The sequence below is a fragment of the Argiope bruennichi genome, chromosome 10 (genome assembly GCF_947563725.1).
Source record: "Argiope bruennichi chromosome 10, qqArgBrue1.1, whole genome shotgun sequence".
In the NCBI taxonomy this organism is placed as follows: Eukaryota; Metazoa; Arthropoda; class Arachnida; order Araneae; family Araneidae; genus Argiope; species Argiope bruennichi.
The window spans coordinates 35,328,371-35,345,828 of NC_079160.1; the positions used below are offsets into that span (position 1 = coordinate 35,328,371).

A 17,458-nucleotide genomic window follows, 5' to 3' on the forward strand; every position below is an offset into this window, starting at 1 on the left:
TAATTCTTTCTAAAATAACCTCGACCCCGGTGGGCTCGAACCACCAACCTTTCGGTTAACAGCCGAACGCGCCAGCCGATTGCGCCATGGAGGCTCCTGTGAGGCATTGTTTTTCATTCGTCTCCAAAGAGGAAGAAAGAGACGCAAGTAAAATCAGAAACAACACATCTGCTGTGAAGATTTCTTCAGCAGCACATATTTTTAATTCTTTCTAAAATAAACTCGCCCCCGGGTGGGCTCGAACCACCAACCTTTCGGTTAACAGCCGAACGCGCTAGCCGATTGCGCCACGGAGGCTCCTGTGATGCATTGTTTTTCATTCGTCTCCAAAGAGGAAGAAAGAGACGAATGTAAAATCGGAAACCAGATATCTGCTGTGAAGATTTCTTCAGAAGCACATATTTTTAATCCTTTCTAAAATAAACTCGCCCCCGGGTGGGCTCGAACCACCAACCTTTCGGTTAACAGCCGAACGCGCTAGCCGATTGCGCCACGGAGGCTCCTCTGATGCAATGTTTTTCATTCGTCTCCAAAGAGGAAGAAAGAGACGAATGCAAAATCGGAAACCAGATATCTGCTGTGAAGATTACTTCAGCAGCACATATTTTTAATTCTTTCTAAAATAACCTCGCCCCCGGGTGGGCTCGAACCACCAACCTTTCGGTTAACAGCCGAACGCGCTAGCCGATTGCGCCATGGAGGCTCCTGTGAGGCATTGTTTTTCATTCGTCTCCAAAGAGGAAGAAAGAGACGCAAGTAAAATCAGAAACAACACATCTGCTGTGAAGATTTCTTCAGCAGCACATATTTTTAATCCTTTCTAAAATAAACTCGCCCCCGGGTGGGCTCGAACCACCAACCTTTCGGTTAACAGCCGAACACGCTAGCCGATTGCGCCACTGAGGCTCCTGTGCGGCATTGTTTTTCATTCGTCTCCAAAGAGGAAGAAAGAGACGAATGTAAAATAGGAAACCAGATATCTGCTGTGAAGATTTCTTCAGCAGCACATATTTTTAATCCTTTCTAAAATAAACTCGCCCCCGGGTGGGCTCGCACCACCAACCTTTCGGTTAACAGCCGAACACGCTAGCCGATCTCGCCACGGAGGCTCCTGTGATGCATTGTTTTTCATTCGTCTCCAAAGAGGAAGAAAGAGACGTAAGTAAAATCGGAAACTACAGATCTGCTTTGAAGAGTTCTTCAGCAGCACATATTTTTAATCCTTTCTAAAAAAAATTCGCCCCCTGGTGGGCTCGAACCACCAAGCTTTCGGTTAACAGCCGAACGCGCTAGCCGATTGCGCCACGGAGGCTGCTGTGATGCATTGTTTTTCATTCGTCTTCAAAGATTAAGAAAGAGACGTAAGTAAAATCGGAAACAGCACATCTGCTGTGAAGATTTCTTCAGCAGCACATATTTTTAATCCTTTCTAAAATAAACTCGCCCCCGGGTGGGCTCGAATCACCAACCTCTCGGTTAACAGCCGAACGCGCTAGCCGATTGCGTTACGGAGGCTCCTGTGATGCATTGTTTTTCATTCGTCTCCAAAGAGGAAGACAGAGACGTAAGTAAAATCGGAAACTACACATCTGCTTTGAAGATTTCTTCAGCAGCACATATTTTTAATCCTTTTTAAAATAAACTCGCCCGTGGTGGGCTCGAACCACCAACCTTTCGGTTAACAGCCGAACGCGCTAGCCGATTGCGCCACGGAGGCTCCTGTGATGGATACTTTTTCCTTCGTCTCCAAAGAGGAAGAAAGAGACGTAAGTAAAATCGGAAACAACACATCTTCTGTGAAGATTTCTTCAGCAGCACATATTTTTTATACTTTCTAAAATAAACTCGCCCCCGGGTGGGCTCGAACCACCAACCTTTCAGTTAACAGCCGAACGGGCTTGCCAATTGCGCAACGGAGGCTCCTCTGATGCATTGTTTTTCATTCGTCTCCAAAGAGGAAGAAAGAGACGAATGTAAAATCGGAAACCAGACATCTGCTGTGTAGATTTCTTCAGCAGCACATAAATTAATTCTTTCTAAAATAAACTCGCCCCCGGGTGGGCTCGAACCACCAACCTTTCGGTTAACAGCCGAACGCGCTAGCCGATTGCGTCACGGAGGCTCCTGTGGTGCATTGTTTTTCATTCGTCTCCAAACAGGAAGAAAGAGACGTAAGTAAAATCGGAAACAACACATCTGCTGTGAAGATTTCTTCAGCAGCACATATTTTTAATTCTTTCTAAAATAAACTCGCCCCCGGGTGGGCTCGAACCACCAACCTTTCGGTTAACAGCCGAACGCGCTAGCCGATCTCGCCACGGAGGCTCCTGTGATGCATTGTTTTTCATTCGTCTCCAAAGAGGAAGAAAGAGAGGTAAGTAAAATCGGAAACAACACATCTGCTGTGAAGATTTCTTCAGCAGCACATATTTTTAATTCTTTCTAAAATAAACTCGCCCCCGGGTGGGCTCGAACCACCAACCTTTCGGTTAACAGCCGAACGCGCTAGCCGATCTCGCCACGGAGGCTCCTGTGATGCATTGTTTTTCATTCGTCTCCAAAGAGGAAGAAAGAGAGGTAAGTAAAATCGGAAACAACACATCTGCTGTGAAGATTTCTTCAGCAGCACATATTTTAAATCCTTTCTAAAATAAACTCGCCCCCGCGTGGGCTCGAACCACCAACCTTTCGGTTAACAGCCGAACGCGCTAGCCGATCACGCCACGGAGGCTCCTGTGATGCATTGTTTTTCATTCGTCTCCAAAGAGGAAAAAAGAGACGTAAGTAAAATCGGAAAAAACACATCTGCTGTGAAGATTTCTTCAGCAGCACATATTTTTAGTCCTTTCTAAAATAAACTCGCCCCCGCGTGGGCTCGAACCACCAACCTTTCGGTTAACAGCCGAACGCGCTTGCCAATTGCACCACGGAGGCTCCTCTGATGCATTGTTTTTCATTCGTCTCCAAAGAGGAAGAAAGAGACGAATGTAAAATCTGAAACCAGACATCTGCTGTGAAGATTTCATCAGCAGCACATAAATTAATTCTTTCTAAAATAAACTCGCCCCCGGGTGGGCTCGAACCACCAACCTTTCGGTTAACAGCCGAACGCGCTAGCCGATTACGCCACGGAGGCTCCTGTGATGCATAGTTTTTCATTCGTCTCCAAAGAGGAAGAAAGAGACTTCAGTAAATAAATCGGAAACTACATATGTACTGTGAAGATTTCTTCAGCAGCACATATTTTTAATCCTTTCAAAAAAAAAATTCGCTTCGGGTGGGCTCGAACCACCAACCTTTCGGTTAACAGCCGAACGCGCTAGCCGATTGCGCCACGGAGGCTGCTGTGATGCATTGCTTTTCATTCGTCTTCAAAGAGGAAGAAAGAGACGTAAGTAAAATCGGAAACAACACATCTGCTGTGAAGATTTCTTCAGCAGCACATATTTTTAATCCTTTCTAAAATAATCTCACCCCCGGGTGGGCTCGTACCACCAACCTTTCGCTTAACAGCCGACCGCGCTAGCCGATTGCGCCACGGAGGCTCCTGTGCGGCATTGTTTTTCATTCGTCTCCAAAGAGGAAGAAAGAGACGAATGTAAAATCGGAAACCAGACATCTGCTGTGTAGATTTCTTCAGCAGCACATAAATTAATTCTTTCTAAAATAAACTCGCCCCCGGGTGGGCTCGAACCACCAACCTTTCGGTTAACAGCCGAACGCGCTAGCCGATTGCGCCACGGAGGCTCCTGTGCGGCATTGTTTTTCATTCGTCTCCAAAGAGGAAGAAAGAGACGTAAGTAAAATCGGAAACAACACATCTGCTGTGAAGATTTCTTCAGCAGCACATATTTTTAATCCTTTCTAAAATAAACTCGCCCGTGGTGGGCTCGAACCACCAACCTTTCGGTTAACAGCCGAACGCGCTAGCCGATTGCGCCACGGAGGCTCCTGTGATGGATACTTTTTCCTTCGTCTCGAAAGAGGAAGAAAGAGACTTCAGTAAATAAATCGGAAACTACATATGTACTGTGAAGATTTCTTCAGCAGCACATATTTTTAATCCTTTCAAAAAAAAAATTCGCTTCGGGTGGGCTCGAACCACCAACCTTTCGGTTAACAGCCGAACGCGCTAGCCGATTGCGCCACGGAGGCTGCTGTGATGCATTGCTTTTCATTCGTCTTCAAAGAGGAAGAAAGAGACGTAAGTAAAATCGGAAACAACACATCTGCTGTGAAGATTTCTTCAGCAGCACATATTTTTAATCCTTTCTAAAATAATCTCACCCCCGGGTGGGCTCGTACCACCAACCTTTCGCTTAACAGCCGACCGCGCTAGCCGATTGCGCCACGGAGGCTCCTGTGCGGCATTGTTTTTCATTCGTCTCCAAAGAGGAAGAAAGAGACGAACGTAAAATCGGAAACCAGACATCTGCTGTGTAGATTTCTTCAGCAGCACATAAATTAATTCTTTCTAAAATAAACTCGCCCCCGGGTGGGCTCGAACCACCAACCTTTCGGTTAACAGCCGAACGCGCTAGCCGATTGCGCCACGGAGGCTCCTGTGCGGCATTGTTTTTCATTCGTCTCCAAAGAGGAAGAAAGAGACGTAAGTAAAATCGGAAACAACACATCTGCTGTGAAGATTTCTTCAGCAGCACATATTTTTAATCCTTTCTAAAATAAACTCGCCCGTGGTGGGCTCGAACCACCAACCTTTCGGTTAACAGCCGAACGCGCTAGCCGATTGCGCCACGGAGGCTCCTGTGATGGATACTTTTTCCTTCGTCTCGAAAGAGGAAGAAAGAGACGTAAGTAAAATCGGAAACAACACATCTTCTGTGAAGATTTCTTCAGCAGCACATATTTTTTATACTTTCTAAAATAAACTCGCCCCCGGGTGGGCTCGAACCACCAACCTTTCAGTTAACAGCCGAACGGGCTTGCCAATTGCGCAACGGAGGCTCCTCTGATGCATTGTTTTTCATTCGTCTCCAAAGAGGAAGAAAGAGACGAATGTAAAATCGGAAACTAGACATCTGCTGTGTAGATTTCTTCAGCAGCACATAAATTAATTCTTTCTAAAATAAACTCGCCCCCGGGTGGGCTCGAACCACCAACCTTTCGGTTAACAGCCGAACGCGCTAGCCGATTGCGCCACGGAGGCTCCTGTGATGCATTGTTTTTCATTCGTCTCCAACGAGGAAGAAAGAGACGTAAGTAAAATCGGAAACTACAGATCTGCTTTGAAGAGTTCTTCAGCAGCACATATTTTTAATCCTTTCTTAAATAAATTCGCCCCCTGGTGGGCTCGAACCACCAACCTTTCGATTAACAGCCGAACGCGCTAGCCGATTGCGCCACGGAGGCTCCTGTGGTGCATTGTTTTTCATTCGTCTCCAAACAGGAAGAAAGAGACGTAAGTAAAATCGGAAACAACACATCTGCTGTGAAGATTTCTTCAGCAGCACATATTTTTAATTCTTTCTAAAATAAACTCGCCCCCGGGTGGGCTCGAACCACCAACCTTTCGGTTAACAGCCGAACGCGCTAGCCGATCTCGCCACGGAGGCTCCTGTGATGCATTGTTTTTCATTCGTCTCCAAAGAGGAAGAAAGAGAGGTAAGTAAAATCGGAAACAACACATCTGCTGTGAAGATTTCTTCAGCAGCACATATTTTAAATCCTTTCTAAAATAAACTCGCCCCCGCGTGGGCTCGAACCACCAACCTTTCGGTTAACAGCCGAACGCGCTATCCGATCACGCCACGGAGGCTCCTGTGATGCATTGTTTTTCATTCGTCTCCAAAGAGGAAAAAAGAGACGTAAGTAAAATCGGAAAAAACACATCTGCTGTGAAGATTTCTTCAGCAGCACATATTTTTAATCCTTTCTAAAATAAACTCGCCCCCGCGTGGGCTCGAACCACCAACCTTTCGGTTAACAGCCGAACGCGCTTGCCAATTGCACCACGGAGGCTCCTCTGATGCATTGTTTTTCATTCGTCTCCAAAGAGGAAGAAAGAGACGAATGTAAAATCGGAAACCAGACATCTGCTGTGAAGATTTCTTCAGCAGCACATAAATTAATTCTTTCTGAAATAAACTCGCCCCCGGGTGGGCTCGAACCACCAACCTTTCGGTTAACAGCCGAACGCGCTAGCCGATTACGCCACGGAGGCTCCTGTGATGCATAGTTTTTCATTCGTCTCCAAAGAGGAAGAAAGAGACTTCAGTAAATAAATCGGAAACTACATATGTACTGTGAAGATTTCTTCAGCAGCACATATTTTTAATCCTTTCAAAAAAAAAATTCGCTTCGGGTGGGCTCGAACCACCAACCTTTCGGTTAACAGCCGAACGCGCTAGCCGATCTCGCCACGGAGGCTCCTGTGATGCATTGTTTTTCATTCGTCTCCAAAGAGGAAGAAAGAGAGGTAAGTAAAATCGGAAACAACACATCTGCTGTGAAGATTTCTTCAGCAGCACATATTTTTAATTCTTTCTAAAATAAACTCGCCCCCGGGTGGGCTCGAACCACCAACCTTTCGGTTAACAGCCGAACGCGCTAGCCGATCTCGCCACGGAGGCTCCTGTGATGCATTGTTTTTCATTCGTCTCCAAAGAGGAAGAAAGAGAGGTAAGTAAAATCGGAAACAACACATCTGCTGTGAAGATTTCTTCAGCGGCACATATTTTAAATCCTTTCTAAAATAAACTCGCCCCCGCGTGGGCTCGAACCACCAACCTTTCGGTTAACAGCCGAACGCGCTAGCCGATCACGCCACGGAGGCTCCTGTGATGCATTGTTTTTCATTCGTCTCCAAAGAGGAAAAAAGAGACGTAAGTAAAATCGGAAAAAACACATCTGCTGTGAAGATTTCTTCAGCAGCACATATTTTTAGTCCTTTCTAAAATAAACTCGCCCCCGCGTGGGCTCGAACCACCAACCTTTCGGTTAACAGCCGAACGCGCTTGCCAATTGCACCACGGAGGCTCCTCTGATGCATTGTTTTTCATTCGTCTCCAAAGAGGAAGAAAGAGACGAATGTAAAATCTGAAACCAGACATCTGCTGTGAAGATTTCATCAGCAGCACATAAATTAATTCTTTCTAAAATAAACTCGCCCCCGGGTGGGCTCGAACCACCAACCTTTCGGTTAACAGCCGAACGCGCTAGCCGATTACGCCACGGAGGCTCCTGTGATGCATAGTTTTTCATTCGTCTCCAAAGAGGAAGAAAGAGACTTCAGTAAATAAATCGGAAACTACATATGTACTGTGAAGATTTCTTCAGCAGCACATATTTTTAATCCTTTCAAAAAAAAAATTCGCTTCGGGTGGGCTCGAACCACCAACCTTTCGGTTAACAGCCGAACGCGCTAGCCGATTGCGCCACGGAGGCTGCTGTGATGCATTGCTTTTCATTCGTCTTCAAAGAGGAAGAAAGAGACGTAAGTAAAATCGGAAACAACACATCTGCTGTGAAGATTTCTTCAGCAGCACATATTTTTAATCCTTTCTAAAATAATCTCACCCCCGGGTGGGCTCGTACCACCAACCTTTCGCTTAACAGCCGACCGCGCTAGCCGATTGCGCCACGGAGGCTCCTGTGCGGCATTGTTTTTCATTCGTCTCCAAAGAGGAAGAAAGAGACGAATGTAAAATCGGAAACCAGACATCTGCTGTGTAGATTTCTTCAGCAGCACATAAATTAATTCTTTCTAAAATAAACTCGCCCCCGGGTGGGCTCGAACCACCAACCTTTCGGTTAACAGCCGAACGCGCTAGCCGATTGCGCCACGGAGGCTCCTGTGCGGCATTGTTTTTCATTCGTCTCCAAAGAGGAAGAAAGAGACGTAAGTAAAATCGGAAACAACACATCTGCTGTGAAGATTTCTTCAGCAGCACATATTTTTAATCCTTTCTAAAATAAACTCGCCCGTGGTGGGCTCGAACCACCAACCTTTCGGTTAACAGCCGAACGCGCTAGCCGATTGCGCCACGGAGGCTCCTGTGATGGATACTTTTTCCTTCGTCTCGAAAGAGGAAGAAAGAGACTTCAGTAAATAAATCGGAAACTACATATGTACTGTGAAGATTTCTTCAGCAGCACATATTTTTAATCCTTTCAAAAAAAAAATTCGCTTCGGGTGGGCTCGAACCACCAACCTTTCGGTTAACAGCCGAACGCGCTAGCCGATTGCGCCACGGAGGCTGCTGTGATGCATTGCTTTTCATTCGTCTTCAAAGAGGAAGAAAGAGACGTAAGTAAAATCGGAAACAACACATCTGCTGTGAAGATTTCTTCAGCAGCACATATTTTTAATCCTTTCTAAAATAAACTCGCCCCCGCGTGGGCTCGAACCACCAACCTTTCGGTTAACAGCCGAACGCGCTTGCCAATTGCACCACGGAGGCTCCTCTGATGCATTGTTTTTCATTCGTCTCCAAAGAGGAAGAAAGAGACGAATGTAAAATCGGAAACCAGACATCTGCTGTGAAGATTTCTTCAGCAGCACATAAATTAATTCTTTCTGAAATAAACTCGCCCCCGGGTGGGCTCGAACCACCAACCTTTCGGTTAACAGCCGAACGCGCTAGCCGATTACGCCACGGAGGCTCCTGTGATGCATAGTTTTTCATTCGTCTCCAAAGAGGAAGAAAGAGACTTCAGTAAATAAATCGGAAACTACATATGTACTGTGAAGATTTCTTCAGCAGCACATATTTTTAATCCTTTCAAAAAAAAAAAATTCGCCCCCGGGTGGGCTCGAACCACCAACCTTTCGGTTAACAGCCGAACGCGCTAGCCGATTGCGCCACGGAGGCTGCTGTGATGCATTGCTTTTCATTCGTCTTCAAAGAGGAAGAAAGAGACGTAAGTAAAATCGGAAACTACATATGTACTGTGAAGATTTCTTCAGCAGCACATATTTTTAATCCTTTCAAAAAAAAAAAATTCGCCCCCGGGTGGGCTCGAACCACCAACCTTTCGGTTAACAGCCGAACGCGCTAGCCGATTGCGCCACGGAGGCTGCTGTGACGCATTGCTTTTCATTCGTCTTCAAAGAGGAAGAAAGAGACGTAAGTAAAATCGGAAACTACACATCTGCTGTGAATATTTCTTCAGCAGCACATATTTTTAATCCTTTCTAAAATAAATTTGGCCCGGGTGGGCTCGAACCACCAACCTTTCGGTTAACAGCCGAACGCGCTAGCCGATTGCGACACGGAGGCTCCTGTGATGCATTATTTTTCATTCGTCTCCAAAGAGGAAGAAAGAGACGTAAGTAAAATCGGAAACAACACATCTGCTGTAAAGATTTCTTCAGCAGCACATATTTTTAATCCTTTATAAAATAATCTCACCCCCGGGTGGGCTCGAACCACCAACGTTTCGCTTAACAGCCGAACGCGCTAGCCGATTGCGCCACGGAGGCTCCTGTGATGCATAGTTTTTCATTCGTCTCCAAAGAGGAAGAAAGAGACTTCAGTAAATAAATCGGAAACTACATATGTACTGTGAAGATTTCTTCAGCAGCACATATTTTTAATCCTTTCAAAAAAAAATTCGCCCCCGGGTGGGCTCGAACCACCAACCTTTCGGTTAACAGCCGAACGCGCTATCCGATTGCGCCACGGAGGCTCCTGTGATGCATAGTTTTTCATTCGTCTCCAAAGAGGAAGAAAGAGACTTCAGTAAATAAATCGGAAACTACATATGTACTGTGAAGATTTCTTCAGCAGCACATATTTTTAATCCTTTCAAAAAAAAATTCGCCCCCGGGTGGGCTCGAACCACCAACCTTTCGGTTAACAGCCGAACTCGCTAGCCGATTGCGCCACGGAGGCTGCTGTGATGCATTGCTTTTCATTCGTCTTAAAAGAGGAAGAAAGAGACGTAAGTAAAATCGGAAACTACACATCTGCTGTGAATATTTCTTCAGCAGCACATATTTTTAATCCTTTCTAAAATAAATTCGGCCCGGGTGGGCTCGAACCACCAACCTTTCGGTTAACAGCCGAACGCGCTAGCCGATTGCGCCACGGAGGCTCCTGTGCGGCATTGTTTTTCATTCGTCTCCAAAGAGGAAGAAAGAGACGTAAGTAAAATCGGAAACAACACATCTGCTGTGAAGATTTCTTCAGCAGCACATATTTTTAATCCTTTCTAAAATAAACTCGCCCGTGGTGGGCTCGAACCACCAACCTTTCGGTTAACAGCCGAACGCGCTAGCCGATTGCGCCACGGAGGCTCCTGTGATGGATACTTTTTCCTTCGTCTCGAAAGAGGAAGAAAGAGACGTAAGTAAAATCGGAAACAACACATCTTCTGTGAAGATTTCTTCAGCAGCACATATTTTTTATACTTTCTAAAATAAACTCGCCCCCGGGTGGGCTCGAACCACCAACCTTTCAGTTAACAGCCGAACGGGCTTGCCAATTGCGCAACGGAGGCTCCTCTGATGCATTGTTTTTCATTCGTCTCCAAAGAGGAAGAAAGAGACGAATGTAAAATCGGAAACTAGACATCTGCTGTGTAGATTTCTTCAGCAGCACATAAATTAATTCTTTCTAAAATAAACTCGCCCCCGGGTGGGCTCGAACCACCAACCTTTCGGTTAACAGCCGAACGCGCTAGCCGATTGCGCCACGGAGGCTCCTGTGATGCATTGTTTTTCATTCGTCTCCAACGAGGAAGAAAGAGACGTAAGTAAAATCGGAAACTACAGATCTGCTTTGAAGAGTTCTTCAGCAGCACATATTTTTAATCCTTTCTTAAATAAATTCGCCCCCTGGTGGGCTCGAACCACCAACCTTTCGATTAACAGCCGAACGCGCTAGCCGATTGCGCCACGGAGGCTCCTGTGGTGCATTGTTTTTCATTCGTCTCCAAACAGGAAGAAAGAGACGTAAGTAAAATCGGAAACAACACATCTGCTGTGAAGATTTCTTCAGCAGCACATATTTTTAATTCTTTCTAAAATAAACTCGCCCCCGGGTGGGCTCGAACCACCAACCTTTCGGTTAACAGCCGAACGCGCTAGCCGATCTCGCCACGGAGGCTCCTGTGATGCATTGTTTTTCATTCGTCTCCAAAGAGGAAGAAAGAGAGGTAAGTAAAATCGGAAACAACACATCTGCTGTGAAGATTTCTTCAGCAGCACATATTTTAAATCCTTTCTAAAATAAACTCGCCCCCGCGTGGGCTCGAACCACCAACCTTTCGGTTAACAGCCGAACGCGCTATCCGATCACGCCACGGAGGCTCCTGTGATGCATTGTTTTTCATTCGTCTCCAAAGAGGAAAAAAGAGACGTAAGTAAAATCGGAAAAAACACATCTGCTGTGAAGATTTCTTCAGCAGCACATATTTTTAATCCTTTCTAAAATAAACTCGCCCCCGCGTGGGCTCGAACCACCAACCTTTCGGTTAACAGCCGAACGCGCTTGCCAATTGCACCACGGAGGCTCCTCTGATGCATTGTTTTTCATTCGTCTCCAAAGAGGAAGAAAGAGACGAATGTAAAATCGGAAACCAGACATCTGCTGTGAAGATTTCTTCAGCAGCACATAAATTAATTCTTTCTGAAATAAACTCGCCCCCGGGTGGGCTCGAACCACCAACCTTTCGGTTAACAGCCGAACGCGCTAGCCGATTACGCCACGGAGGCTCCTGTGATGCATAGTTTTTCATTCGTCTCCAAAGAGGAAGAAAGAGACTTCAGTAAATAAATCGGAAACTACATATGTACTGTGAAGATTTCTTCAGCAGCACATATTTTTAATCCTTTCAAAAAAAAAATTCGCTTCGGGTGGGCTCGAACCACCAACCTTTCGGTTAACAGCCGAACGCGCTAGCCGATCTCGCCACGGAGGCTCCTGTGATGCATTGTTTTTCATTCGTCTCCAAAGAGGAAGAAAGAGAGGTAAGTAAAATCGGAAACAACACATCTGCTGTGAAGATTTCTTCAGCAGCACATATTTTTAATTCTTTCTAAAATAAACTCGCCCCCGGGTGGGCTCGAACCACCAACCTTTCGGTTAACAGCCGAACGCGCTAGCCGATCTCGCCACGGAGGCTCCTGTGATGCATTGTTTTTCATTCGTCTCCAAAGAGGAAGAAAGAGAGGTAAGTAAAATCGGAAACAACACATCTGCTGTGAAGATTTCTTCAGCAGCACATATTTTAAATCCTTTCTAAAATAAACTCGCCCCCGCGTGGGCTCGAACCACCAACCTTTCGGTTAACAGCCGAACGCGCTAGCCGATCACGCCACGGAGGCTCCTGTGATGCATTGTTTTTCATTCGTCTCCAAAGAGGAAAAAAGAGACGTAAGTAAAATCGGAAAAAACACATCTGCTGTGAAGATTTCTTCAGCAGCACATATTTTTAGTCCTTTCTAAAATAAACTCGCCCCCGCGTGGGCTCGAACCACCAACCTTTCGGTTAACAGCCGAACGCGCTTGCCAATTGCACCACGGAGGCTCCTCTGATGCATTGTTTTTCATTCGTCTCCAAAGAGGAAGAAAGAGACGAATGTAAAATCTGAAACCAGACATCTGCTGTGAAGATTTCATCAGCAGCACATAAATTAATTCTTTCTAAAATAAACTCGCCCCCGGGTGGGCTCGAACCACCAACCTTTCGGTTAACAGCCGAACGCGCTAGCCGATTACGCCACGGAGGCTCCTGTGATGCATAGTTTTTCATTCGTCTCCAAAGAGGAAGAAAGAGACTTCAGTAAATAAATCGGAAACTACATATGTACTGTGAAGATTTCTTCAGCAGCACATATTTTTAATCCTTTCAAAAAAAAAATTCGCTTCGGGTGGGCTCGAACCACCAACCTTTCGGTTAACAGCCGAACGCGCTAGCCGATTGCGCCACGGAGGCTGCTGTGATGCATTGCTTTTCATTCGTCTTCAAAGAGGAAGAAAGAGACGTAAGTAAAATCGGAAACAACACATCTGCTGTGAAGATTTCTTCAGCAGCACATATTTTTAATCCTTTCTAAAATAATCTCACCCCCGGGTGGGCTCGAACCACCAACCTTTCGCTTAACAGCCGAACGCGCTAGCCGATTGCGCCATGGAGGCTCCTGTGATGCATAGTTTTTCATTCGTCTCCAAAGAGGAAGAGAGAGACTTCAGTAAATAAATCGGAAACTACATATGTACTGTGAAGATTTCTTCAGCAGCACATAATTTTAATCCTTTCAAAAAAAAATTCGCCCCCGGGTGGGCTCGAACCACCAACCTTTCGGTTAACAGCCGAACGCGCTAGCCGATTGCGCCACGGAGGCTCCTGTGATGCATAGTTTTTCATTCGTCTCCAAAGAGGAAGAAAGAGACTTCAGTAAATAAATCGGAAACTACATATGTACTGTGAATATTTCTTCAGCAGCACATATTTTTAATCCTTTCAAAAAAAAATTCGCCCCCGGGTGGGCTCGAACCACCAACCTTTCGGTTAACAGCCGAACGCGCTAGCCGATTGCGCCACGGAGGCTGCTGTGACGCATTGCTTTTCATTCGTCTTCAAAGAGGAAGAAAGAGACGTAAGTAAAATCGGAAACTACACATCTGCTGTGAATATTTCTTCAGCAGCACATATTTTTAATCCTTTCTAAAATAAATTCGGCCCGGGTGGGCTCGAACCACCAACCTTTCGCTTAACAGCCGAACGCGCTAGCGGATTGCGACACGGAGGCTCCTGTGATGCATTATTTTTCATTCGTCTCCAAAGAGGAAGAAAGAGACGTAAGTAAAATCGGAAACAACACATCTGCTGTGAAGATTTCTTCAGCAGCACATATTTTTAATCCTTTCTAAAATAATCTCAACCCCGGGTGGGCTCGAACCACCAACCTTTCGCTTAACAGCCGAATGCGCTAGCCGATTGCGCCACGGAGGCTCCTGTGATGCATAGTTTTTCATTCGTCTCCAAAGAGGAAGAAAGAGACTTCAGTAAATAAATCGGAAACTACATATGTATTGTGAAGATTTCTACAGCAGCACATATTTTTAATCCTTTCTAAAAAAAATTCGCCCCCGGGTGGGCTTGAACCACCAACCTTTCGGTTAACAGCCGAACGCGCTAGCCGATTGCGCCACGGAGGCTCCTGTGATGCATTGTTTTTCATTCGTCTCCAAAGAGGAAGAAAGAGACGTAAGTAAAATCGGAAACAACACATCTGCTGTGAAGATTTCTTCAGCAGCACATATTTTTAATTCTTTCTAAAATAAACTCGCCCCCGCGTGGGCTCGAACCACCATCCTTTCGGTTAACAGCCGAACGCGCTAGCCGATCTCGCCACGGAGGCTCCTGTGATGCATTGTTTTTCATTCGTCTCCAAAGAGGAAAAAAGAGACGTAAGTAAAATCGGAAAAAACACATCTGCTGTGAAGATTTCTTCAGCAGCACATATTTTTAATCCTTTCTAAAATAAACTCGCCCCCGCGTGGGCTCGAACCACCAACCTTTCGGTTAACAGCCGAACGCGCTTGCCAATTGCACCACGGAGGCTCCTCTGATGCATTGTTTTTCATTCGTCTCCAAAGAGGAAGAAAGAGACGAATGTAAAATCGGAAACCAGACATCTGCTGTGAAGATTTCTTCAGCAGCACATAAATTAATTCTTTCTGAAATAAACTCGCCCCCGGGTGGGCTCGAACCACCAACCTTTCGGTTAACAGCCGAACGCGCTAGCCGATTACGCCACGGAGGCTCCTGTGATGCATAGTTTTTCATTCGTCTCCAAAGAGGAAGAAAGAGACTTCAGTAAATAAATCGGAAACTACATATGTACTGTGAAGATTTCTTCAGCAGCACATATTTTTAATCCTTTCAAAAAAAAAAAAAATTCGCCCCCGGGTGGGCTCGAACCACCAACCTTTCGGTTAACAGCCGAACGCGCTAGCCGATTGCGCCACGGAGGCTGCTGTGATGCATTGCTTTTCATTCGTCTTCAAAGAGGAAGAAAGAGACGTAAGTAAAATCGGAAACTACATATGTACTGTGAAGATTTCTTCAGCAGCACATATTTTTAATCCTTTCAAAAAAAAAAAATTCGCCCCCGGGTGGGCTCGAACCACCAACCTTTCGGTTAACAGCCGAACTCGCTAGCCGATTGCGCCACGGAGGCTGCTGTGATGCATTGCTTTTCATTCGTCTTAAAAGAGGAAGAAAGAGACGTAAGTAAAATCGGAAACTACACATCTGCTGTGAATATTTCTTCAGCAGCACATATTTTTAATCCTTTCTAAAATAAATTCGGCCCGGGTGGGCTCGAACCACCAACCTTTCGGTTAACAGCCGAACGCGCTAGCCGATTGCGCCACGGAGGCTCCTGTGCGGCATTGTTTTTCATTCGTCTCCAAAGAGGAAGAAAGAGACGTAAGTAAAATCGGAAACAACACATCTGCTGTGAAGATTTCTTCAGCAGCACATATTTTTAATCCTTTCTAAAATAAACTCGCCCGTGGTGGGCTCGAACCACCAACCTTTCGGTTAACAGCCGAACGCGCTAGCCGATTGCGCCACGGAGGCTCCTGTGATGGATACTTTTTCCTTCGTCTCGAAAGAGGAAGAAAGAGACGTAAGTAAAATCGGAAACAACACATCTTCTGTGAAGATTTCTTCAGCAGCACATATTTTTTATACTTTCTAAAATAAACTCGCCCCCGGGTGGGCTCGAACCACCAACCTTTCAGTTAACAGCCGAACGGGCTTGCCAATTGCGCAACGGAGGCTCCTCTGATGCATTGTTTTTCATTCGTCTCCAAAGAGGAAGAAAGAGACGAATGTAAAATCGGAAACTAGACATCTGCTGTGTAGATTTCTTCAGCAGCACATAAATTAATTCTTTCTAAAATAAACTCGCCCCCGGGTGGGCTCGAACCACCAACCTTTCGGTTAACAGCCGAACGCGCTAGCCGATTGCGCCACGGAGGCTCCTGTGATGCATTGTTTTTCATTCGTCTCCAACGAGGAAGAAAGAGACGTAAGTAAAATCGGAAACTACAGATCTGCTTTGAAGAGTTCTTCAGCAGCACATATTTTTAATCCTTTCTTAAATAAATTCGCCCCCTGGTGGGCTCGAACCACCAACCTTTCGATTAACAGCCGAACGCGCTAGCCGATTGCGCCACGGAGGCTCCTGTGGTGCATTGTTTTTCATTCGTCTCCAAACAGGAAGAAAGAGACGTAAGTAAAATCGGAAACAACACATCTGCTGTGAAGATTTCTTCAGCAGCACATATTTTTAATTCTTTCTAAAATAAACTCGCCCCCGGGTGGGCTCGAACCACCAACCTTTCGGTTAACAGCCGAACGCGCTAGCCGATCTCGCCACGGAGGCTCCTGTGATGCATTGTTTTTCATTCGTCTCCAAAGAGGAAGAAAGAGAGGTAAGTAAAATCGGAAACAACACATCTGCTGTGAAGATTTCTTCAGCAGCACATATTTTAAATCCTTTCTAAAATAAACTCGCCCCCGCGTGGGCTCGAACCACCAACCTTTCGGTTAACAGCCGAACGCGCTATCCGATCACGCCACGGAGGCTCCTGTGATGCATTGTTTTTCATTCGTCTCCAAAGAGGAAAAAAGAGACGTAAGTAAAATCGGAAAAAACACATCTGCTGTGAAGATTTCTTCAGCAGCACATATTTTTAATCCTTTCTAAAATAAACTCGCCCCCGCGTGGGCTCGAACCACCAACCTTTCGGTTAACAGCCGAACGCGCTTGCCAATTGCACCACGGAGGCTCCTCTGATGCATTGTTTTTCATTCGTCTCCAAAGAGGAAGAAAGAGACGAATGTAAAATCGGAAACCAGACATCTGCTGTGAAGATTTCTTCAGCAGCACATAAATTAATTCTTTCTGAAATAAACTCGCCCCCGGGTGGGCTCGAACCACCAACCTTTCGGTTAACAGCCGAACGCGCTAGCCGATTACGCCACGGAGGCTCCTGTGATGCATAGTTTTTCATTCGTCTCCAAAGAGGAAGAAAGAGACTTCAGTAAATAAATCGGAAACTACATATGTACTGTGAAGATTTCTTCAGCAGCACATATTTTTAATCCTTTCAAAAAAAAAATTCGCTTCGGGTGGGCTCGAACCACCAACCTTTCGGTTAACAGCCGAACGCGCTAGCCGATCTCGCCACGGAGGCTCCTGTGATGCATTGTTTTTCATTCGTCTCCAAAGAGGAAGAAAGAGAGGTAAGTAAAATCGGAAACAACACATCTGCTGTGAAGATTTCTTCAGCAGCACATATTTTTAATTCTTTCTAAAATAAACTCGCCCCCGGGTGGGCTCGAACCACCAACCTTTCGGTTAACAGCCGAACGCGCTAGCCGATCTCGCCACGGAGGCTCCTGTGATGCATTGTTTTTCATTCGTCTCCAAAGAGGAAGAAAGAGAGGTAAGTAAAATCGGAAACAACACATC

At 45.7% G+C, this 17,458-nt stretch overlaps 60 non-coding genes across 60 annotated transcripts; all 60 read right to left on the minus strand.

Moving 5' to 3' along the window:
* Nucleotides 1–223: 223 nt before the first annotated feature.
* Nucleotides 224–297, minus strand: Trnan-guu (transfer RNA asparagine (anticodon GUU)). The gene has a single exon. It is a non-coding gene; the product is annotated as a tRNA-Asn (tRNA).
* Nucleotides 298–426: 129 nt separating this feature from the next.
* Trnan-guu (transfer RNA asparagine (anticodon GUU)) lies at nucleotides 427–500 on the minus strand. Its single transcript has one exon. It is a non-coding gene; the product is annotated as a tRNA-Asn (tRNA).
* Nucleotides 501–629: 129 nt separating this feature from the next.
* Trnan-guu (transfer RNA asparagine (anticodon GUU)) lies at nucleotides 630–703 on the minus strand. Its single transcript has one exon. It is a non-coding gene; the product is annotated as a tRNA-Asn (tRNA).
* Nucleotides 704–832: 129 nt separating this feature from the next.
* On the minus strand, nucleotides 833–906 carry Trnan-guu (transfer RNA asparagine (anticodon GUU)). The gene has a single exon. It is a non-coding gene; the product is annotated as a tRNA-Asn (tRNA).
* Nucleotides 907–1,238: 332 nt separating this feature from the next.
* Trnan-guu (transfer RNA asparagine (anticodon GUU)) lies at nucleotides 1,239–1,312 on the minus strand. The gene has a single exon. It is a non-coding gene; the product is annotated as a tRNA-Asn (tRNA).
* A 736-nt stretch (nucleotides 1,313–2,048) lies between these two features.
* Nucleotides 2,049–2,122, minus strand: Trnan-guu (transfer RNA asparagine (anticodon GUU)). The gene has a single exon. It is a non-coding gene; the product is annotated as a tRNA-Asn (tRNA).
* Nucleotides 2,123–2,251: 129 nt separating this feature from the next.
* Nucleotides 2,252–2,325, minus strand: Trnan-guu (transfer RNA asparagine (anticodon GUU)). Its single transcript has one exon. It is a non-coding gene; the product is annotated as a tRNA-Asn (tRNA).
* A 129-nt stretch (nucleotides 2,326–2,454) lies between these two features.
* On the minus strand, nucleotides 2,455–2,528 carry Trnan-guu (transfer RNA asparagine (anticodon GUU)). Its single transcript has one exon. It is a non-coding gene; the product is annotated as a tRNA-Asn (tRNA).
* A 129-nt stretch (nucleotides 2,529–2,657) lies between these two features.
* Trnan-guu (transfer RNA asparagine (anticodon GUU)) lies at nucleotides 2,658–2,731 on the minus strand. The gene has a single exon. It is a non-coding gene; the product is annotated as a tRNA-Asn (tRNA).
* Nucleotides 2,732–2,860: 129 nt separating this feature from the next.
* Nucleotides 2,861–2,934, minus strand: Trnan-guu (transfer RNA asparagine (anticodon GUU)). Its single transcript has one exon. It is a non-coding gene; the product is annotated as a tRNA-Asn (tRNA).
* A 128-nt stretch (nucleotides 2,935–3,062) lies between these two features.
* Trnan-guu (transfer RNA asparagine (anticodon GUU)) lies at nucleotides 3,063–3,136 on the minus strand. The gene has a single exon. It is a non-coding gene; the product is annotated as a tRNA-Asn (tRNA).
* Nucleotides 3,137–3,268: 132 nt separating this feature from the next.
* Nucleotides 3,269–3,343, minus strand: Trnan-guu (transfer RNA asparagine (anticodon GUU)). Its single transcript has one exon. It is a non-coding gene; the product is annotated as a tRNA-Asn (tRNA).
* Nucleotides 3,344–3,673: 330 nt separating this feature from the next.
* On the minus strand, nucleotides 3,674–3,747 carry Trnan-guu (transfer RNA asparagine (anticodon GUU)). The gene has a single exon. It is a non-coding gene; the product is annotated as a tRNA-Asn (tRNA).
* A 334-nt stretch (nucleotides 3,748–4,081) lies between these two features.
* Trnan-guu (transfer RNA asparagine (anticodon GUU)) lies at nucleotides 4,082–4,156 on the minus strand. Its single transcript has one exon. It is a non-coding gene; the product is annotated as a tRNA-Asn (tRNA).
* Nucleotides 4,157–4,486: 330 nt separating this feature from the next.
* Trnan-guu (transfer RNA asparagine (anticodon GUU)) lies at nucleotides 4,487–4,560 on the minus strand. Its single transcript has one exon. It is a non-coding gene; the product is annotated as a tRNA-Asn (tRNA).
* Nucleotides 4,561–5,093: 533 nt separating this feature from the next.
* On the minus strand, nucleotides 5,094–5,167 carry Trnan-guu (transfer RNA asparagine (anticodon GUU)). The gene has a single exon. It is a non-coding gene; the product is annotated as a tRNA-Asn (tRNA).
* A 129-nt stretch (nucleotides 5,168–5,296) lies between these two features.
* Trnan-guu (transfer RNA asparagine (anticodon GUU)) lies at nucleotides 5,297–5,370 on the minus strand. Its single transcript has one exon. It is a non-coding gene; the product is annotated as a tRNA-Asn (tRNA).
* Nucleotides 5,371–5,499: 129 nt separating this feature from the next.
* Trnan-guu (transfer RNA asparagine (anticodon GUU)) lies at nucleotides 5,500–5,573 on the minus strand. Its single transcript has one exon. It is a non-coding gene; the product is annotated as a tRNA-Asn (tRNA).
* A 129-nt stretch (nucleotides 5,574–5,702) lies between these two features.
* On the minus strand, nucleotides 5,703–5,776 carry Trnan-guu (transfer RNA asparagine (anticodon GUU)). Its single transcript has one exon. It is a non-coding gene; the product is annotated as a tRNA-Asn (tRNA).
* Nucleotides 5,777–5,905: 129 nt separating this feature from the next.
* Nucleotides 5,906–5,979, minus strand: Trnan-guu (transfer RNA asparagine (anticodon GUU)). Its single transcript has one exon. It is a non-coding gene; the product is annotated as a tRNA-Asn (tRNA).
* A 128-nt stretch (nucleotides 5,980–6,107) lies between these two features.
* Trnan-guu (transfer RNA asparagine (anticodon GUU)) lies at nucleotides 6,108–6,181 on the minus strand. Its single transcript has one exon. It is a non-coding gene; the product is annotated as a tRNA-Asn (tRNA).
* A 335-nt stretch (nucleotides 6,182–6,516) lies between these two features.
* Trnan-guu (transfer RNA asparagine (anticodon GUU)) lies at nucleotides 6,517–6,590 on the minus strand. Its single transcript has one exon. It is a non-coding gene; the product is annotated as a tRNA-Asn (tRNA).
* A 129-nt stretch (nucleotides 6,591–6,719) lies between these two features.
* Nucleotides 6,720–6,793, minus strand: Trnan-guu (transfer RNA asparagine (anticodon GUU)). The gene has a single exon. It is a non-coding gene; the product is annotated as a tRNA-Asn (tRNA).
* A 129-nt stretch (nucleotides 6,794–6,922) lies between these two features.
* Trnan-guu (transfer RNA asparagine (anticodon GUU)) lies at nucleotides 6,923–6,996 on the minus strand. The gene has a single exon. It is a non-coding gene; the product is annotated as a tRNA-Asn (tRNA).
* A 128-nt stretch (nucleotides 6,997–7,124) lies between these two features.
* On the minus strand, nucleotides 7,125–7,198 carry Trnan-guu (transfer RNA asparagine (anticodon GUU)). Its single transcript has one exon. It is a non-coding gene; the product is annotated as a tRNA-Asn (tRNA).
* A 132-nt stretch (nucleotides 7,199–7,330) lies between these two features.
* On the minus strand, nucleotides 7,331–7,405 carry Trnan-guu (transfer RNA asparagine (anticodon GUU)). Its single transcript has one exon. It is a non-coding gene; the product is annotated as a tRNA-Asn (tRNA).
* Nucleotides 7,406–7,735: 330 nt separating this feature from the next.
* On the minus strand, nucleotides 7,736–7,809 carry Trnan-guu (transfer RNA asparagine (anticodon GUU)). Its single transcript has one exon. It is a non-coding gene; the product is annotated as a tRNA-Asn (tRNA).
* Nucleotides 7,810–8,143: 334 nt separating this feature from the next.
* On the minus strand, nucleotides 8,144–8,218 carry Trnan-guu (transfer RNA asparagine (anticodon GUU)). Its single transcript has one exon. It is a non-coding gene; the product is annotated as a tRNA-Asn (tRNA).
* Nucleotides 8,219–8,346: 128 nt separating this feature from the next.
* On the minus strand, nucleotides 8,347–8,420 carry Trnan-guu (transfer RNA asparagine (anticodon GUU)). Its single transcript has one exon. It is a non-coding gene; the product is annotated as a tRNA-Asn (tRNA).
* Nucleotides 8,421–8,548: 128 nt separating this feature from the next.
* Trnan-guu (transfer RNA asparagine (anticodon GUU)) lies at nucleotides 8,549–8,622 on the minus strand. The gene has a single exon. It is a non-coding gene; the product is annotated as a tRNA-Asn (tRNA).
* A 135-nt stretch (nucleotides 8,623–8,757) lies between these two features.
* Trnan-guu (transfer RNA asparagine (anticodon GUU)) lies at nucleotides 8,758–8,831 on the minus strand. The gene has a single exon. It is a non-coding gene; the product is annotated as a tRNA-Asn (tRNA).
* Nucleotides 8,832–8,963: 132 nt separating this feature from the next.
* On the minus strand, nucleotides 8,964–9,037 carry Trnan-guu (transfer RNA asparagine (anticodon GUU)). The gene has a single exon. It is a non-coding gene; the product is annotated as a tRNA-Asn (tRNA).
* A 331-nt stretch (nucleotides 9,038–9,368) lies between these two features.
* Nucleotides 9,369–9,442, minus strand: Trnan-guu (transfer RNA asparagine (anticodon GUU)). Its single transcript has one exon. It is a non-coding gene; the product is annotated as a tRNA-Asn (tRNA).
* Nucleotides 9,443–9,574: 132 nt separating this feature from the next.
* Nucleotides 9,575–9,648, minus strand: Trnan-guu (transfer RNA asparagine (anticodon GUU)). The gene has a single exon. It is a non-coding gene; the product is annotated as a tRNA-Asn (tRNA).
* Nucleotides 9,649–9,780: 132 nt separating this feature from the next.
* Nucleotides 9,781–9,854, minus strand: Trnan-guu (transfer RNA asparagine (anticodon GUU)). The gene has a single exon. It is a non-coding gene; the product is annotated as a tRNA-Asn (tRNA).
* A 735-nt stretch (nucleotides 9,855–10,589) lies between these two features.
* On the minus strand, nucleotides 10,590–10,663 carry Trnan-guu (transfer RNA asparagine (anticodon GUU)). The gene has a single exon. It is a non-coding gene; the product is annotated as a tRNA-Asn (tRNA).
* Nucleotides 10,664–10,792: 129 nt separating this feature from the next.
* On the minus strand, nucleotides 10,793–10,866 carry Trnan-guu (transfer RNA asparagine (anticodon GUU)). Its single transcript has one exon. It is a non-coding gene; the product is annotated as a tRNA-Asn (tRNA).
* A 129-nt stretch (nucleotides 10,867–10,995) lies between these two features.
* On the minus strand, nucleotides 10,996–11,069 carry Trnan-guu (transfer RNA asparagine (anticodon GUU)). The gene has a single exon. It is a non-coding gene; the product is annotated as a tRNA-Asn (tRNA).
* Nucleotides 11,070–11,198: 129 nt separating this feature from the next.
* Trnan-guu (transfer RNA asparagine (anticodon GUU)) lies at nucleotides 11,199–11,272 on the minus strand. Its single transcript has one exon. It is a non-coding gene; the product is annotated as a tRNA-Asn (tRNA).
* Nucleotides 11,273–11,401: 129 nt separating this feature from the next.
* On the minus strand, nucleotides 11,402–11,475 carry Trnan-guu (transfer RNA asparagine (anticodon GUU)). The gene has a single exon. It is a non-coding gene; the product is annotated as a tRNA-Asn (tRNA).
* Nucleotides 11,476–11,603: 128 nt separating this feature from the next.
* Trnan-guu (transfer RNA asparagine (anticodon GUU)) lies at nucleotides 11,604–11,677 on the minus strand. Its single transcript has one exon. It is a non-coding gene; the product is annotated as a tRNA-Asn (tRNA).
* Nucleotides 11,678–12,012: 335 nt separating this feature from the next.
* Nucleotides 12,013–12,086, minus strand: Trnan-guu (transfer RNA asparagine (anticodon GUU)). Its single transcript has one exon. It is a non-coding gene; the product is annotated as a tRNA-Asn (tRNA).
* A 129-nt stretch (nucleotides 12,087–12,215) lies between these two features.
* Nucleotides 12,216–12,289, minus strand: Trnan-guu (transfer RNA asparagine (anticodon GUU)). Its single transcript has one exon. It is a non-coding gene; the product is annotated as a tRNA-Asn (tRNA).
* Nucleotides 12,290–12,418: 129 nt separating this feature from the next.
* Nucleotides 12,419–12,492, minus strand: Trnan-guu (transfer RNA asparagine (anticodon GUU)). Its single transcript has one exon. It is a non-coding gene; the product is annotated as a tRNA-Asn (tRNA).
* A 128-nt stretch (nucleotides 12,493–12,620) lies between these two features.
* Nucleotides 12,621–12,694, minus strand: Trnan-guu (transfer RNA asparagine (anticodon GUU)). The gene has a single exon. It is a non-coding gene; the product is annotated as a tRNA-Asn (tRNA).
* Nucleotides 12,695–12,826: 132 nt separating this feature from the next.
* Nucleotides 12,827–12,901, minus strand: Trnan-guu (transfer RNA asparagine (anticodon GUU)). The gene has a single exon. It is a non-coding gene; the product is annotated as a tRNA-Asn (tRNA).
* A 334-nt stretch (nucleotides 12,902–13,235) lies between these two features.
* Trnan-guu (transfer RNA asparagine (anticodon GUU)) lies at nucleotides 13,236–13,309 on the minus strand. The gene has a single exon. It is a non-coding gene; the product is annotated as a tRNA-Asn (tRNA).
* Nucleotides 13,310–13,441: 132 nt separating this feature from the next.
* Trnan-guu (transfer RNA asparagine (anticodon GUU)) lies at nucleotides 13,442–13,515 on the minus strand. The gene has a single exon. It is a non-coding gene; the product is annotated as a tRNA-Asn (tRNA).
* Nucleotides 13,516–14,052: 537 nt separating this feature from the next.
* Nucleotides 14,053–14,126, minus strand: Trnan-guu (transfer RNA asparagine (anticodon GUU)). The gene has a single exon. It is a non-coding gene; the product is annotated as a tRNA-Asn (tRNA).
* Nucleotides 14,127–14,458: 332 nt separating this feature from the next.
* Nucleotides 14,459–14,532, minus strand: Trnan-guu (transfer RNA asparagine (anticodon GUU)). Its single transcript has one exon. It is a non-coding gene; the product is annotated as a tRNA-Asn (tRNA).
* Nucleotides 14,533–14,660: 128 nt separating this feature from the next.
* Trnan-guu (transfer RNA asparagine (anticodon GUU)) lies at nucleotides 14,661–14,734 on the minus strand. The gene has a single exon. It is a non-coding gene; the product is annotated as a tRNA-Asn (tRNA).
* A 137-nt stretch (nucleotides 14,735–14,871) lies between these two features.
* Nucleotides 14,872–14,945, minus strand: Trnan-guu (transfer RNA asparagine (anticodon GUU)). Its single transcript has one exon. It is a non-coding gene; the product is annotated as a tRNA-Asn (tRNA).
* A 132-nt stretch (nucleotides 14,946–15,077) lies between these two features.
* On the minus strand, nucleotides 15,078–15,151 carry Trnan-guu (transfer RNA asparagine (anticodon GUU)). The gene has a single exon. It is a non-coding gene; the product is annotated as a tRNA-Asn (tRNA).
* Nucleotides 15,152–15,886: 735 nt separating this feature from the next.
* Trnan-guu (transfer RNA asparagine (anticodon GUU)) lies at nucleotides 15,887–15,960 on the minus strand. The gene has a single exon. It is a non-coding gene; the product is annotated as a tRNA-Asn (tRNA).
* Nucleotides 15,961–16,089: 129 nt separating this feature from the next.
* On the minus strand, nucleotides 16,090–16,163 carry Trnan-guu (transfer RNA asparagine (anticodon GUU)). The gene has a single exon. It is a non-coding gene; the product is annotated as a tRNA-Asn (tRNA).
* A 129-nt stretch (nucleotides 16,164–16,292) lies between these two features.
* Nucleotides 16,293–16,366, minus strand: Trnan-guu (transfer RNA asparagine (anticodon GUU)). The gene has a single exon. It is a non-coding gene; the product is annotated as a tRNA-Asn (tRNA).
* Nucleotides 16,367–16,495: 129 nt separating this feature from the next.
* Nucleotides 16,496–16,569, minus strand: Trnan-guu (transfer RNA asparagine (anticodon GUU)). The gene has a single exon. It is a non-coding gene; the product is annotated as a tRNA-Asn (tRNA).
* A 129-nt stretch (nucleotides 16,570–16,698) lies between these two features.
* Nucleotides 16,699–16,772, minus strand: Trnan-guu (transfer RNA asparagine (anticodon GUU)). Its single transcript has one exon. It is a non-coding gene; the product is annotated as a tRNA-Asn (tRNA).
* A 128-nt stretch (nucleotides 16,773–16,900) lies between these two features.
* Nucleotides 16,901–16,974, minus strand: Trnan-guu (transfer RNA asparagine (anticodon GUU)). The gene has a single exon. It is a non-coding gene; the product is annotated as a tRNA-Asn (tRNA).
* Nucleotides 16,975–17,309: 335 nt separating this feature from the next.
* On the minus strand, nucleotides 17,310–17,383 carry Trnan-guu (transfer RNA asparagine (anticodon GUU)). Its single transcript has one exon. It is a non-coding gene; the product is annotated as a tRNA-Asn (tRNA).
* Between the last annotated feature and the right edge of the window lie 75 nt (nucleotides 17,384–17,458).